This window comes from Bubalus kerabau, chromosome 19 (assembly GCF_029407905.1).
Source record: "Bubalus kerabau isolate K-KA32 ecotype Philippines breed swamp buffalo chromosome 19, PCC_UOA_SB_1v2, whole genome shotgun sequence".
Classification (NCBI taxonomy): domain Eukaryota; kingdom Metazoa; phylum Chordata; class Mammalia; order Artiodactyla; family Bovidae; genus Bubalus; species Bubalus kerabau.
Genome location: NC_073642.1, coordinates 67,644,799 through 67,661,061, shown reverse-complemented (window position 1 = coordinate 67,661,061; position 16,263 = coordinate 67,644,799). Strand labels below are relative to the sequence as shown.

The 16,263-nt window shown below is 46.8% G+C and overlaps 1 non-coding gene and 1 pseudogene across 1 annotated transcript; one reads left to right on the top strand and one right to left on the bottom strand.

Moving 5' to 3' along the window:
* Positions 1–7,183: 7,183 nt before the first annotated feature.
* LOC129633955 (translationally-controlled tumor protein-like) lies at positions 7,184–8,846 on the top strand (annotated as a pseudogene).
* A 2,009-nt stretch (positions 8,847–10,855) lies between these two features.
* Positions 10,856–10,929, bottom strand: TRNAI-AAU (transfer RNA isoleucine (anticodon AAU)). The gene has a single exon. It is a non-coding gene; the product is annotated as a tRNA-Ile (tRNA).
* Positions 10,930–16,263: the final 5,334 nt, after the last annotated feature.

The window sequence follows — 16,263 nt, the reverse complement described above, 5'->3', positions numbered from 1 at the left end:
CCCCGCCAATCAGAACAAGATCCAGTTTCCCCCACAGTCAGTCTCTCCCATCAGGAAGCTTCCATAAGCCTCTTATCCTTATCCCTCAGAGGGCAGATAGAATGAAAACCACAATCACAGAAACTAAACCAGTCACATGGACCACAGCCTTGTCTAACTCAATGAAACTATGAGCCATGCCTTATAGAACCACCCAAGACAGACGGGTCATGGTGGAGAGTTCGACAAAACGTGGTCCACTGGAGAAGGGAATGGCAAACCACTTCAGTATTCTTGCCTTGAGAACCCCATGAAGAGTATGAAAAAGCAAAAAGATAGGACACTGAAAGATGAACTCCCAGGTTGGTAGGTGCCCAATATGCTACTGGAGAGCAGTGGAGAGATAACTCCAGAAAGAATGAAGATACGGAGCCAAAGCAAAAACAACACCCAGTTGTGGATGTGACTGGTGATGGAAGTAAAGTCCGATGCTGTAAAAACAATATTGCATAGGAACCTGGAATGTTAGGTCCATGAATCAAGACAAATTGGAAGTGGTCAAACAGGAGATGGCAAGAGTGAACATCGACATTCTAGGAATCAGAGAAAAAGAAATGCAAAAAGGCAAAATGGTTGAGGAGGCCTTACAAATAGCTTAGAAAAGAAGAGAAGCTAAAGGCAAAGGAGAAAAGGAGAGATATACCAATGTGAATGCAAGTTCCAAAGAATAGAAAAGAGAGATAAGCAAGTCTTCCTCAGTGATCAATGCAAAGAAATAGAGGAAAACGATAGAATGAGAAAGACTAGAGAACTCTTCAAGAAAATTAGAGATATCAAGGGAACATTTCATGCAAAGATAGGCACAATAAAGGACAGAAATGGTATGGACCTAACAGAAGCAGAATATATTAAAAAGAGGTGGCAAGAATACACAGAAGAACTATACAAAAAAGATCTTCATGACCCAGATAACCACAATGGTGTGATCACTCACCTAGAACCAGACATCCTGGAATGCAAAGTCAAGTGGGCCTTAGGAAGCATCACTACAAGCAAAGCTAGTGGAAGTGATGGAATTCCAGCTGAGCTATTTCAAATCCTAAAATATGATGCTGTGAAAGTGCTGCACTCAATATGCTAGCAAATTTGGAAAACTCAGCAGTGGCCACAGGACTGGAAAAGGTCTGTTTTCATTCCAATCCCAAAGAAGGGCAATGCTAAAGAATGCTCAAACTACTGCACAATTGCACTCATCTCACATGCTAGCAAAGTAATGTCAAAATTCTCCAAGCCAGGCTTCAACAGTACGTGAACCATGAACTTCCAGATGTTCAAACTGGATTTACAAAAGGCAGAGGACCAGAGATCAAATTGCCAACATCCATTGGATCATGGAAAAAGCAAGAGAGTTCCAGAAAAACATCTATTTCTGTTTTATTGACTACACCAAAGCCTTTGACTGTGTGGATCACAACAAACTGAAAAATTTGTTCAAGAGATGGGAATACCAGACCACCTTACCTGCCTCCTGAGAAATCTGTATGCAGGTCAAGAAGCAACTGTTAGAACCAGACATGAAACAACAGACTGGTTCCAAATAGGGAAAGGAGTACGTCAAGGCTGTATATTGTCACCCTGCTTATTTAACTTATATGTAGAGTACATCATGAGAAACGCTGGGCTGGAGGAAGCACAAGCTGGAATCAAGATACCAATAACCTCAGATACACAGATGACACCACCCTTATGGCAGAAAGTGAAGAGGAACTAAAAAGCCTCTTGATGAAAGTGAAAGAGGAGAGTGAAAAAGTTGGCTTAAAACTCAACATCTAGAAAATTAAGATCATGGCATCTGGTCTCATAACATCATGGCAAATAGAGGGGGAAACAATGGAAACAGTGACAGACTTTATTTTTTGGGGCTCCAAAATCACTGCAGATGGTGACTGCAGCCATGAAAGTAAAAGACACTTGCTCCTTGGAAGAAAAGCTATGACCAACCCAGACAGCATATTAAAAAGTAGATGTTATTTTGCCAACAAAAGTCCATCTAGTCAAAGCTATGGTTTTTCCAGTAGTCATGTATGGATGTGAGAGTTGGACTGTAAAGAAAGCTCTTGAACTGTGGTGTTGGAGAAGACTCTTGAGAGTCCCTGGAAGTGCAAGGAGATCCAACCAGTCCATCCTAAAGGAAACCAGTCCGAATATTCATTGGCAGGACTGCTGCTGAAGCTGAAACTCCAATACTTTGGGCCACCTAATGTGAAGAACTGACTCACTGGAAAAGACCCTGATGCTGGGAAAGATTGAAGGCAGGAGGAAAAGGGGATGACAGAGGATGAGATGGTTGGATGGCATCACCGATTCAATGGACATGAGTTTGAGCAAGGTCTGGGAGTTGGTGATGGACAGGGAAGCCTGGTGTGCTGCAGTCCATGGAGTCGAAAAGAGTTGGACACGACTGAGGGACTGAACTGAACTGTGAGGGAGTTCAAAGTGTGCATTTTTATCAAGTGTGGTCCCCAACCCCGAAATTGTTTCCCTGTTGGCCCACTCCTCCTGCCTACTCACCCAAAGGGGGCACACCTCAAGGGTATCATTTCACTCATCAGTGCCCGTTGGTTCATGCTCAGGGAGTGAATGATAGATGCATAAACATGAATGAATGAATGAATGAATGAGCAGAGGAACCTCCCCACCCCTCTTCACACTTCAGTCACAGCTCTGCCACACTCTCTTCTTCCTTTCCCAATCTCCCCTCCTCGCCTAACCGCTCCTGGTTCCCAGTGTCTTATAGCCACAAGCACTAAGGCGGCCGTAGGGCCATCAGTCAACAAATACTAACTAAGCGCTTGTTGGGTGAGTCATCATCGCTGCCCTCTACATACAGTCCAGGCTGGAAGGGAGGAAACTAGCATTTGCAGCGTAATATGGTGAATCCATGATGCTCATGGTTGGGGAAGCTGGGGGCCAGGCTTATTTATAGCAGAGAAGTTTCCAGTAATCTTTCTGATACTTTTTCTCTCCACTGGACCACTATGATCATCATTCACCATCATCATCAGCATCATCTCATCATCGTAGTCAATTATCTTGCGTTCACTGTGCTCCCTGCAGTGTCTGACTTAATTCATTAGTAGCCTCACTAAGGATTGGCCAGAAGAGAGGTCAGATTTGTGGAATTTGTTCCAATTTCTTAACCCTTTTCTTCTTTCATTAAAAAAAAAAAAAACCTTTCGAATGAAAGACTTTCTCATCCTTTCATCCTCAAATGCCAGACAGGTCCTCTGTGACATCTAAGAAAGGACTGGCCCCTCATCTAGAACACTATCCCATCTATCTTTTTTGAGCCTGTCAGGGAGGAAAAACTTCCTCTGTCCTCTTATGTTCTGTCTCCGGGGGCCTGTGAATTAAGCTGACAAAAGACAGATTAACAAGAGAAAAGACAAATATTAGGGAGTTCCCTGGTGGCCTAGTGGCTAGGATCTGGTGTTTTCACTGTGGAGTTCTGGATTCAATCTCTAATCAGTAAACTATGCTGCATGGCCAAAACACACACATAAACACACAAAAAAGAACAGGCAAATTTTAATATAATGTATTTTTAGTAATGTACCAATGGAATTCACAGAAAAATGTGGCAGTTAGAATGTGGGGCTTATACATTATCTTAGCAGGGAAAGGGATGGTGGGAGAGGGCACTTATGGGAAAACAAACAACTTGGGAAAGATAAGTAGGCCCTTCCCTAGAGTAGAGGGGAGGTAGGATAGTTTCCTGACAATGCCTGCGTAGGGGTGATGGCAGCTTCTCCTGTCCAGGGATGAAAGTCAGCCTTGCCTGGTTGTTCCCAGGAAAGAGGATTTACGACAACCAAATTCTTCTGGAAGGCTCTACTTTAGGCAGAAAAGACTTTTCAGGAGCTAAAATGACCTCTGTTCAAAATAATTTTTATGCCATAGAGGTGAATTCTGGACCCTTTCAAGTCCTTGTTTAGGGAAAGTTATGGGCTCAGAGGGCAGCAACTTAGGCGAGGCCTCTGCATCTAACAAGGTGCCTGTCGTACACACCCCAGGTGTTGACGCCGAAAGCTCAGCCTCTCTACACAGGTGCTGAACCACATCTTGGAGACAGAGTTTTGGGTGAAATAGAAATGAATAGCTCTATCGCGTTGCCAGGCAAAGGGGGCACAGCGGCCTTGTATCTCTCAATATAGCATGTCCTCCCCTGGGAGGACTTGATGAGGAGTTTTATAGCTAAAGCCCCAGAGCGGGGTTGCTGACAAGACTAGAGCGTGTACAGGGCCAGTACTCCAGGAGTCTCGAGTGGTCTAATCATGGTGAGCTTCTCTGGGCCCTTCAGTCTTGCCTCAGGCCCTTTCTTAGCTGTTCCTCCCTCAATTAGCAACTGTTGGAATCTGCCCTTGGGACTCAGGGAAGGTCATGGAGGCTGGAGTCTCCCCTACAAACAAGAGATGGGGGACAGAAAGGCTTCCGGGGTGTTGCCTGGTGGCTAAGTGGCAAAGAATCACCTGGCAATGCAGGAGATATGGGTTTGGTCACTGATCTGGGAAGATCCCACATGCTGTGGAGCAACTAAGCCCGTGCACCCCAACTACTGAGCCTGTGCTCTAGAGCCCGGGAGCCACGACTACTGAAGCCCACGTGCCCTAGAGCCTGAGCTCCGCAACAAAAGAAGCCACCACAGAGGGAAGCCCGCACCCACAGAGTAGCCTCCACTCTTCACAACTAGAGAAATGCCTGTGCAGCAACGTAGACCCAGCACAGCCGAAAATAAAATAAATGAATAAATACAATAAAATAATAAAGGCTTCCATGCCTAGGAGCCCACAGGGTCCTGCTTGATTTCAGTGTGAAATGCAATCTGAGTACAGGTGCCTATTCTAGGGGTCAGGAGCCCCAGGTTTTCCTAACTGTTCGTAATAATAATGGTCCCGTCGCATTTAAAAAAAAAAATAATTTTATCTATTTATTTTATTTTTGGCTGTGCTGCATCTTCATTGATGCAGGCAGGCTTTCTCTAGTTCCAGAGCGGGGCGGAGGGCTACGCTTTGGTTGCAGTATGCAGGCTTCTCATTGCGATGGCTTCTCTTGTCGCACAAGGGCTTCGGTTCCCAGGCTCTAGAGCACAAGCTCAGCAGTTGTGGTGCACAGGGTTAGTTGCCCAATGGCATGTGGAATCTTCCCAGAGCAGAAACTGAACCCATGCGTCTGCATTGGCAGGCGGATTCTTTACCACTGAGCCCCCAGGAAAGCCCTCCATCACACTTTTAGTACACATGGAACACTTGCCAAAGGTGTTAAGCCTGTAGCCTGTGGACTTGAGCTGTTACTTATTTCAATCAGAGCTTAAGGCATATTTGAGAAAAGAATGAATGAACGGTCTAGCAGATGTTCTCATTTGAGATTTTTTCAAACATGATTGGACCTTGACATAAGATGGCTGCTGCTGCTAAGTTGCTTCAGTCGTGTTCGACTCTGTGCGACCCCATAGACAGCAGCCCACCAGGCTCCCCCGTCCCTGGAATTCTCCAGGCAAGAACACTGGAGTGGGTTGCCATTTCCTTCTCCAGTGTATGAAAGTGAAAAGTGAAAGTGAAGTCGCTCAGTCGTGTCCGACTCTTAGTGACCCCATGGACTGCAGCCTACCAGGCTCCTCCGTCCATGGGATTTTCCAGGCAAGAGTACTGGAGTGGGGTGCCATTGCCTTCTCCAGACGTAAGATGGCATCCACCCTTAAAAGCGTTTGCTAAACGAAAAACTTCTGCGAACTTCCCTGGCAGCCCAGTGGCTAAGACTCGTACTCCTAATGCAGGGGGCCCAAGTTCAATCCCTGGTGGGGAGTTAGATCCCATGTGCTGCATCCGAGAGTTCACACGCCACAACTAAAGATCCCGCTGCTGCAACGAAGATGGAAGATTCTGGTGCCGCAACTGAGACCCAGGGCAGGCAAATAAAATAATACATATTTTTTAAAAATCTAAAAATGCCTGACTTGGACTATGAGTGAGAAATTCATCCAGCTGCCCTCTCGCTACATACTGCAGAACTGAGAGGAAGAAATGTGAAATCTAACCAGCCTGAATGGCTATCATCAAAAAATCCACAAACAATAAATGCTGGAGAGGGTATGGAGAGAAGGGGATTCTCCCACACTGTGGGGAGGAATGTAAATTGGTACAGCCACTATGGAGCACAGTATTGTTTTTTAGTCGATAAGTCGTGTCTCTTTTGCAACCTCATGGACTCTAGCCTGCCAGGCTTCCCTGTCCATGGAGTTTCCCAGGCAAGAATACTGCATTGACAGGGGGTCCCTTTTACCACTGAGCCACCAGATGGTAAACTGAAAAAAAAAAAAAAAAAAACCCTAAAAACAGACCTCCCATGCGCTGTGCTCAGTAGCTCAGTCGTGGCCGACTCTTTGCAACCTTTGGACCGTAGCCCTCCAGGCTCCTCTGTCCATGGGATTCTCCAGGCAAGGATGCTGGAGTGGGTTGCCGTGCCCTCCTCCAGGGGATCTTCCCGACCCAGAGATCAAACCCATATCCCCAGCATCTCCTGCATCGCAGTCAGGTTTTTTACCCACTGAGCCACCTGGGAAGCCCAGAGGGATCATATGACCCTACAATCCCACTCCTGGGCATATATCTAGAAAAAAACATGGTCTGGAAAGATACATGCACCCCAGTGTTCATTGCAGCACTTTTTACAATAGCCGAGACATGGAAGCAACCTAAATGTCCATCGAGAGAGGAATGCATAAAGAAAATGTGGTACATATATACAATGGGATATTACTCAGCCATTAAAAAGAATGAAATAATGCCCTTTGCAGCAACATGGATGGACCTAGAGTGTCATACTGCATGAAGTCAGACAGAGGAGGAGAAATATCATATGACATCTCTTATATGTGGAGTTTATAAAGAAATGATACAAATGAACTCAAAAGAGACTCACAGACTTAGAAAATGAACTTGTTGCCAAGGAAAGCATAGTTAGGGAGTTTGGAATGGACATGTACACGCTGCTCTGTTTAAAATGGATAACCAACAAGCACCTACTCTATAGCACATGGAACTCTAGTCAGTATTAGGCGGCAGCCTGGCTGGGAGGGGAGTGTGGGGGAGAATGGATATTCGTATATGAATGGCTGAGTCTTCACTGTTCATCTGAAACTATCACAACATTGTTAATTGGCTATATCCCAATACAAAATAAAAAGTGAACAAAAATGTGAGGTCTAAGATCTCTCTGAAAAACAAAAATCAAAATGTAGCAAAAGATTTCCAGATGCTTCTGTTACCCAAAAGCTGGGTTCGCCTCTAGGTGAGTGTGGACCCAAAAGACAGCCAAGTCAAAAACTGAAGGAAGGGCGCTTTCCTTGAAGGAAGTAAGGAGAACACCAGGGATCTTTCCTAAAGTGGTGTCAATTCAAACAGCAAAACTGGGGAAGGGGCTTGGGTGGTATATACATATTTATGAAGGGGATTGAGCAGAGGAGAATTCAGCATAGCAGTGGGACAAAGATGCTGATTGAAATCAGGAGGGTCAGAAAACGTCAACATCACAAACCTTTAGGTTCCAGTAGATCTGGTGGAGGGAGTTTAAATTCTGCAAAGTAGCTCAAGAAAGTGCTTCAGGCTAATCTTTACCTTTGAAACAGAACTGGGAGTCTTTACAAAGGGTTTATTATCTTTGGTACTGTCACTTCTCTTGCCAGATAACAGTTTGTTCTCTTGTGCCCTTCAGGTTGTTATTACTGAGCTCTTCCGCCTGCTCAGCCCCACTTTAGGCCGCACCGTGTTTGCTCTGAGCTCCAGCTTCCTACTAAGCTAGCGCCGCTGTGGTCCCCCTCCAGTCACCATCATGATCATCTACGAGGCCCTCATCAGCCACGATGAGATGTTCTCTGCCATCTACCACATCCGGGACATTGCAGACGCGCTGTCGTGGACAGATTGTGTCTGGAGGTGAAAGCGAATATGGCCAGCAGGACAGAGGGTAACACCGATGACTCGCTCATGGGCGGAAATTTCTCCGCTGAAGACCCCAAGCACAGCAGTCACTGACACTGATGCTGTCATGAGCCATCACATGCAGGAAATCCACTTCACAAAAGCAGCCTACAAGTGAACCAGGAGAGAAAGGGGGTGGGGCACAAGCTTGAAAAGAATGGCAGAGCCATAGGATAGAACATAAAAGGTTACAGCCAACGGGGTGCAAGATGGCGACAAGACTTCCACTAGACCTTGAGCCTCAGTATCTGCTCATTGTAACGTATCAGCGAGCTAAGTGACACACTCACAGGCACTCATTAGCATATGAAATTACCCGCCCCAATAAAAACTGACAACCCCACACCCTGGAGCCGCTCTCGCCTTCCGAGATGGCCCACGCTCCGTCTGTGGAGTGTTTCTCTCTAAACAAATCCACTTCTTACCTATCACTTTGTCTCTCACAGAATTCTTTCTGCGATGAGACATCAAGAACCTGAGCTTCATGAAGTCCTGAGACCAGGTGTGTGATCTCAGTTAAAAGACCATGAGCTCAAGTCCCAGTGTGGGTTGCACGGTTTCACAAGAAAGGCATGAAAGATTACACGAGGTCAATCGAAGGGAAACTTGAAGAAGAGACCAGAAAGACTAAAACCTTTTATGACAGGGGCTGCGGAACAAACCAAGCACATCCTTACTAGTTTCAAAAACGATTGGTTCCTTATTAGTGTAAACATGGATTCAAATGGCATGGTTGCTCTGCTGGACTGCTGTGAGGACGGTGTGATCCCATACATGATTTTCTTTAAGGATGGTTTAGAAATGGAAAAATGTGAACAAACTTGGCTGTGACTTTGAACCAACTATCCTCATAACTGGCTGCCTGCTGCTTTTCATCCACACAACACCAGGACTTAGACAACCGGGACTGATGTCATCCTGAGCTTTTCATTTATTTTCTCATTGATTTAGAGCTTCCCTGGTGGCTCAGAGTTGTTGTTGTGTTCTGTTTTTTTTTTTTTACTTTTAAAATTTTTATTTATTTTTAATTGGAGGAAAACTGCTTCACAGTGTTGTCTTGGTTTCTATCATACATCAACATGAATCAGTCACAGGGATATGTATGTCCCCTCCCTCTTGAAGCTCCCTCCTGCTGCCCACCCCATCCCACTCCTCTGGGTTGTCACAGAGCACTGGATTCAGCTCCCTCCCTCATTCAGCAAATTCCCACTGGCTCTCTGTTCTACACATGGTAATACATATGTTTCAGTGCTACTGTCTCCGTTTGTCTCACCCTCTCCTTCCTTCCCTGTGGAGTGGAGGTATGATTTTTGAGGGGGAAAAACACATGTCATGTAGGTTGTCTAAAAATTGTTGTTGTTCAGTCACTAAGCCGTGCCCAACTCTTTGCGACCCCATGAACTGCAGCATGACAGACTTTGCTGTCCTTCACCATCTTCCAGAGTTTGCTTAAGCTCATGTCCATTGATGCCATCCAACCATTTCATCTTCTGTCCTCCCCTTCTCCTCTTGTCCTCAGTCTTTCCTAGCATCAGGGTCTTTTCCAATGAGTCACCTCTTTGTATCCAGAGGCCAAAGTATTAGAGCTTCAGCTTCAGCATCAGTCCTTCCAGTGAATATTCAGGTTGATTTCCTTTAGGATTGACTGGTTTGATCTGCTTGCTGTCCAAGGGAATCTCAAGAGTCTTCACTAGCACCACAATTCAAAAGCATTGATTCTTTGGTGCTCAGCCTTCTATAAAGGTCCAACTCACACATCCCTGTATGATTACTGGATAAACCATAGACTTGACTAGACAGACCTTTGTCGGCAAAGTGATGTCTCTGCTTTTTAATATGCTGTCTAGGTTTGTCATAGCTTTTCTTCCAAGGAGCAAGCATCTTTAATGTCTAAAACTAAAATGCATTTAAACTGAACTAAACAGATCTCATTATTACTGAGATCTGTTCAAGGACAAATATGGTGGCCAGGCTTAGAACACTAATTAGTTAGGCCTGAAAGGGCTTTTCTCATGTCCTGAAAGCTATGCCTGGTTCTCTTTCTCCCCGGCCTGCTACCCTATTTGCTTTCTAACCCTAACTCCTCACTACAGACTGGGCAGCCATCTGGCCGGTCCTTGTCTCCACGCGTGCGGGGATGCGTGTCTCCCTCCGGGTTCCCCAGCTGGACTAGGACGCGTGCAGTAGGCGCTCCATTGGTGATGGACAGGGAGGCCTGGCGTGCTGCGATTCATGGGGTCGCAAAGAGTCGGACTGATCAGATCACGTGTTTCAGATCAGATCAGAGCGACTGATCTGATCTGAAACACGTGTGGAATGGCCTTCGCTTTGGCAGCACGTACACTAAAATCTGAAGGATACAGAGATAGGGCCCCTGAGCAAAGATGACACGCAAATTCGTGAAGCGTTCCATAAAAAAAAAAAAAAGAAAAAAAGAAAGAACCGCAACAACAATTAAAAAAAAAAAAAAAAAGTGTGGAATGAATGAATTCCAAGGCTGGATTTTCAACTCTAAGAAACTACTGAAAACCGAGGTACCCCGAGGGCTCTCAGAAACTCTGCATTGGGGAGAAACCCGCAGTGACATTGGAGAGTATCCTAAAATAGGCCCGAAAGGGGCAGCATGCCCCCAGCGCGCGGGGACTTGGGGTACCCTGCCCTCCCTCTGCACCCCGCCCCCGCTCTGCACCCCGCCCCGACTCCCGACCCAAGTCGAGAGTGACTCCGCGATTCCTTCTGTTTGCACGCGGCCCACGGCACTCAAGAAGCCTATTTTTCAAGACAGTTGTGAAACAAACCCATTAGCTGGAAAAAAGAAAAGAAAAAAAGTCTTACTTCTGTGGCCCGTACGGGGATCGAACCCGCGACCTTGGCGTTATTAGCACCACGCTCTAACCAACTGAGCTAACCGGCCACCTGGGCGCATGGTGCCGCCGGCTCACTTACCAGACATCCACGCCTGCGCCGCATGGAGCCGGCCAAGCGCCTCCCGGCGGAGTCCGCCGCGTCGACTTCCAGCCGGCGCCAGCCCGTCCGTGCTGCAGCCATCCTCGTAGTCACCCCCATGGGCCAGATAAAACAACTGAGGCCGTTAAGGAGAGGGGAGGAGACTTCTTAGAGCGAATTGGAGGCTTTCATTGGACAAATGCAAGCTGCCCCTGAAACTTAACCGGGGAGTAGGATTCTCCAACTCGGTGCTATTTTTATTCATCACCGCGAATCTCACAGCGTGGAAGCTTCGTGTATCAAGGGCATGGCTAAGTCACTTCAGTCCTGTTCGACTCTGTGCGACCCCATAGACGGCAGCCCACTAGGCTCCCCCGTCCCTGGGATTCTCCAGGCAAGAACACTGGAGTGGGCTGCCATTTCCTTCTCCCATGCATGAAAGTGAAAAGTGAAAGTGAAGTCGCTCAGTCGTGTCCGACTCTTCGCGACCCCGTGGACTGCAGCCTACCAGGCTCCTCCGTCCATGGGATTTTCCAGGCAAGAGTACTGGAATGGGGTGCCATTGCCTTCTCCAATCAAGAGCATTGGGCACTGCTAAATACAGTTTGGAAAATGCAGAAAACCAGATAAAGGACCAAAGAACCTCCGAATTCCCCACCGCCCCGAGAAACAATGGCTACTGGGGTCTCGGCATTCTTCCTGCCGATCTTTTTTCATTGGGCGGTGTATTAAATATATGCAACCTTGTGAAAAAGAAAATAATTTTTATGTTGCTTTTTGTACTTAATATTCTATTACATGTATATCTCTAAGTGATTGAAAATGTCATTTTAAGTGGTTCCTCAATGTTTCTTAAATAAGGCATAGTTTTTCCTCCTCCCTCCTTTTTGAAATGTCTGGAAATTGTCGTCATTTTGCCCTCTTTTGTTAACTAGCACATGAATAAATCATGAAATAGCTGTGGAATGGGCTGCAAAGGCATAAGGTCTGTATGCAAAAAAAAAAAAAAAAACAAAAAACAAAAAACAACAACCCAAAACAAAACAGGAGAAAAGTGCTGGGAAGACAAAACCCAAAGACGTCCATTCCTCCAGCCATGTGTCCCCGGGGTCTCTTGGTCCCTTGAGAGGCCCTAGCGGCCTGCGCTAATGCGCAGGTGCTCCAGGAGCGCAGAAAAGGAGCTCCAGCTTTTCCTAGTCTAGGCCTCTGGTCTGATCACGCCAAAAAAAACTGCTCCCATGGGAGATGTCTCATCAAGGTTCCCTGTTGCAAGCAACAGAAGCCAAGCCTAGTTAATCTTAACCCAACAGATTTAATTGAAAAGATGTTACGTAGGGAATTCCGCAGTGGTTAAAACTCTGAGCCGTCATTGCCAAGGCTCCAAGTTCGATTCCCGGTGGGGGAAGAAAGATCTCATACGCCTCCAGGTGCGGCCAAAATATAAATAAAATAAATGTCATGAAAAGATGCACAGGGAACCCAAAGCCCCGGCTCTGTGACAACCTAGAGGGGTGAGCTGGGGAGGGAGGTTTCCGAGGGAGGGGACATATGTATATCGATGGCCGATTCATGTTGATATATGGCAGACACCATCACAATATTGTAATCATCCTCCAATTAAATAGAAGTAAAAAATAAATATCATGAAAAGATGTGAAGTTGTTCACCTCCCCATCAGGAAGGCTGGAGAACCAAGCGTGTACAAACAGCCACTCAGTCAAAACATGCTCATTCAGCCTGGCCGTGCGCTAAGCCCTGGGACTCCGCTGTGAGCAAAACGGACCTAATCTTGTCTTCACGGAGCTCAGACCTGTGCCTCATCAGCGCGGGCGGCTAGGGCCTCTCAGGGACCAAGAGACCCCGGCGACACACGGCTGGGGGAATGGATGTCTTCAGGGTTTTGTCTTCCCAGCACTTTTCTCCTGTTTTTTGGTTTTGTTTTTGTTTTTGTTTTTTTTGCACACAGACCTTATGCCTTGGCAGTGGCTGTCACATTGCCCATTCCACAGCTATTTCACGATTTATTCATGTGCTAGTTAACAAAAGAGGGCAAAATGACGACAATTGCCAGACATCCTCAAAAGGATGGAGGAGGAAAAACTATGCCTTACTTAAGGCATAGACAGGTCTGGCAAAGACAGGTTTTAGAGTGCTTAGGCGCGCTTAGGCGCCGTGATGAGTGTATTAGACTGTGGAGCTAGTGGAGGGTGGGCTGGACAAGCTCCTGGAGACTGGGACGCCTGACTGTGTCCTGAAGGACAAGGATAGATCCGTGTAAGCCAAGGGGGTAGAGTGAGCGGCCTACGATGAGTTGTAGGCAGGCATCCTGCCCATTTTGCTTACAGGTGAGTGTCCAGAGTCTAGCACCCTGTCTGGAATAATACATGATTAATAAACAGGAGTCAGGCTGTTACTGAACCAAACTTGGGTCCCCTCGTTTGTTCACTGTAAAGCCCACCTACTGCCCCCGGGTCATGGTGAAGGAAAGAGTGACATCTATTGTAGGGAGCCAAGCAAGGAGTCCAGCAGAGCTGGTGCTCGGAATACCCCAACTCCCCAGTGGGTTTCAGCAAAGCATTTTGAAAGGTCAGGTGAGGGAGGGGGCATCACGGGATATGTGATGAGCTCATACTCAGTTCTCTGATTGGGTGATAGTGGTACTGGGATGGTGTCAGGGGTTAACATTATCGATCCTTAAGCACCAGTAGGTCTGGGGCTTCGCGCTTATGGCCATCAAGAAGTTAATTTCTTCCATTTGGTGGTGATTGTTAGCACCTGTAAAACAACTCAGGAGCTGTGCATCAGATACTATTATCTAGGCGCTTCCAAGAGAAGCCAGCACAGAGGACATGAGGGAGGGGGTCTGTCCTGGGAAGGCCCCAAAGAGTTCTCAGTTACAAGATGGATAAACGAACTAATTTCAAACTTATCTTACACTTTAAAACAAAGTCAGATAAAGTTATTTCTCTGAGTTCAAACTGTCCTCTTCTGGCCCAGCCCTGATAGTGTTGCCAGATTTAGCAAACACCTTAGCATAAGTCTGTCCTGCACACTATCTGGGGCATACTTATACTAAACTAGGCGGCCCGTGTGGTAAAGAACCCACCTGGCCAACGCAGGGGACATAAGAGAAGCAAGTCCCATCCCTGGGTAGGGAAGATCTCCTGGAGGAGGGCGTGGCAGCCCAGTCTAGCATTGTAACCTGGAGAATCCCATGGACAGAGGAGCCTGGCATGGGGTCGCAAAGAGTCGGACATGACTGAAAAAGAGACTTAGCACACATACTAAACCAGTGTGTGGTTGATCTGAAATTCGGTTTCAGCTGGACATCCTGTACTGTATCTGGCAATCCCACAGCTGGAGTAACAGCCGCTTGAAAGACCCCACCGTGAGTCTCAGTGAACTCCGGGAGTTGGTGATGGACAGGGAGGCCTGGCGTGCTGTGATTCATGGAGTCGCAAAGAGTCGGACACGACTGAGCAAAGCGACTGATCTGATCTGAACCTGCTCCTTTCCCCGCTTTCTTCTGCCACAGCCTCATTACCCTCTTTCGTGGTTGTTCCAGCCACGTTTCCTCAGCAGGCAAGGCCCTCCCGGCCAAGGCCACCCAGGATTCAAGGTCGGGAGACGCAGTGACTAAGTATAGGCGGCAGGGGGCACCCTAGACCGACGTAGGGAGCTGCGCACTTGGGTGCCTGGGCTCCTCGGAGTCCCGCGCTGGCGGAAGGCTGAGGCTTTTGCACAGCGCTCTTCTCCAAACCCCTCTGAACTTCTCCGGCCATTTCTCACCCCATTTTACAGGGCTTCCAGGACAAACAAGTCCTAATTTTCAATCTTTGAGTGAACCCAGGTCTCTCACATTGTAGACAGACGCTTTACCATCTGAGCCACCCGGGAAGTCCAGGAAAACACATACATGATCAGAATTAAACCTGTATAGTTACATGGGTTTTTAAATATCCAAGGGGTGCTTTGTTGCATGCAACTATCTCAGATTTTAGTTTGCTTTAAAATCAACTTATAAAACTTGTCATTCTGTTTATAAATTGCAGCCTTTGGTATGAAAATAAAGGCACCCCTGTATTCGTCTCCTCTCAGTGTGTGTATTAGTCGCTCAGTCGTGTCTGACTCTTTGTGACCCCCTGGACTGTAGCCTGCCAGGTTCCTCTGTCCATGGGATTCTCCAGGCAAGAATACTGGAGTGGAAAAAAAAAAAAAAAAAGAATACTGGAGTGGGTTGCCATTCCCTTCTCTGACTCAGGGATTGAACTGGGGTCTCCTGCACTGCAGGCAGATTCTTTGCCATCTGAGCCACCAGGGAAGTCCATTCGTTTCCTAGAGGTGCCATAATAAAACCCCACAAACCGGGTGATGAAAACAACACAATTATTCGCTCACAGTTTTGGAGGCCACAAGTCCAAGGTCACAGTGTCTTCAAGGTTGGTTCCCTCTGAAGGTCCTGAGGAAGAACCTGTTCCAGGCCCGTTCCCACGCTCCTGGCGGTTTGCGGGCATTCCTGGATGCTCCCCAGCTTGCAGAAGCATCACTTATCTCTCCCTCCGACCTCACACTCATGGATCCCATGTTCCTAGAACAGTGCCAGGCACAGCACACATTCAATTAACTATTTGTTAAATGAATGTCAAATTCACTGTGCTGAGCATTTCACGGCCTTTTCAATTTGGAAACGTGTCCTTTTGTCCTGGCATTTTTTTTTTTTTCTGTTTTGGCCATGCAGCGAGGTTTGGGGGATCTTAGTTCCCCAACCAGGGATTGAACCCATGATCCTGCAGTAGAGTCTTAACTACTGGACCACCAGGGAAGTCCCCTTTTTACATTTTTCATTTTGACTCGGGGCCCTGGTGCACAGCGACAAAAAGAGAGCAAAGCACTTTCAACATTGAAGCTGAATTCTTGCCAGCCGATTCCGGAAAAAAAAGAAAGAAGGGAAGGAAAAAGAGAAGTGAAATGCTTCATTGTACAATATGTACTATGTCAAAGCTGTTAGACAATACAAAAGAAAAATAGACAAACAGAAGGGTTTTTCAGATGTTGCTTCTAATTTGTTCCAACAAATAGGTTGATTCAAGGGCTTGTAAAATGTACTTCTTGAGAGTACGTGCATTCATTGGAGAGCTTTTATAAAGGTCTCTTTTAGACACAACAACTGTAGAAGCACGGGGAGCTGGAAGCCGAAGACCCGGGTCAGAGCCCAGGGCGCCACCAGTGAGTGGGGGACTTTGGTAAAGACCTTCCCCTCTCTGGATCCCCAACAACAGGCCATATGACTTCTACAACCTGT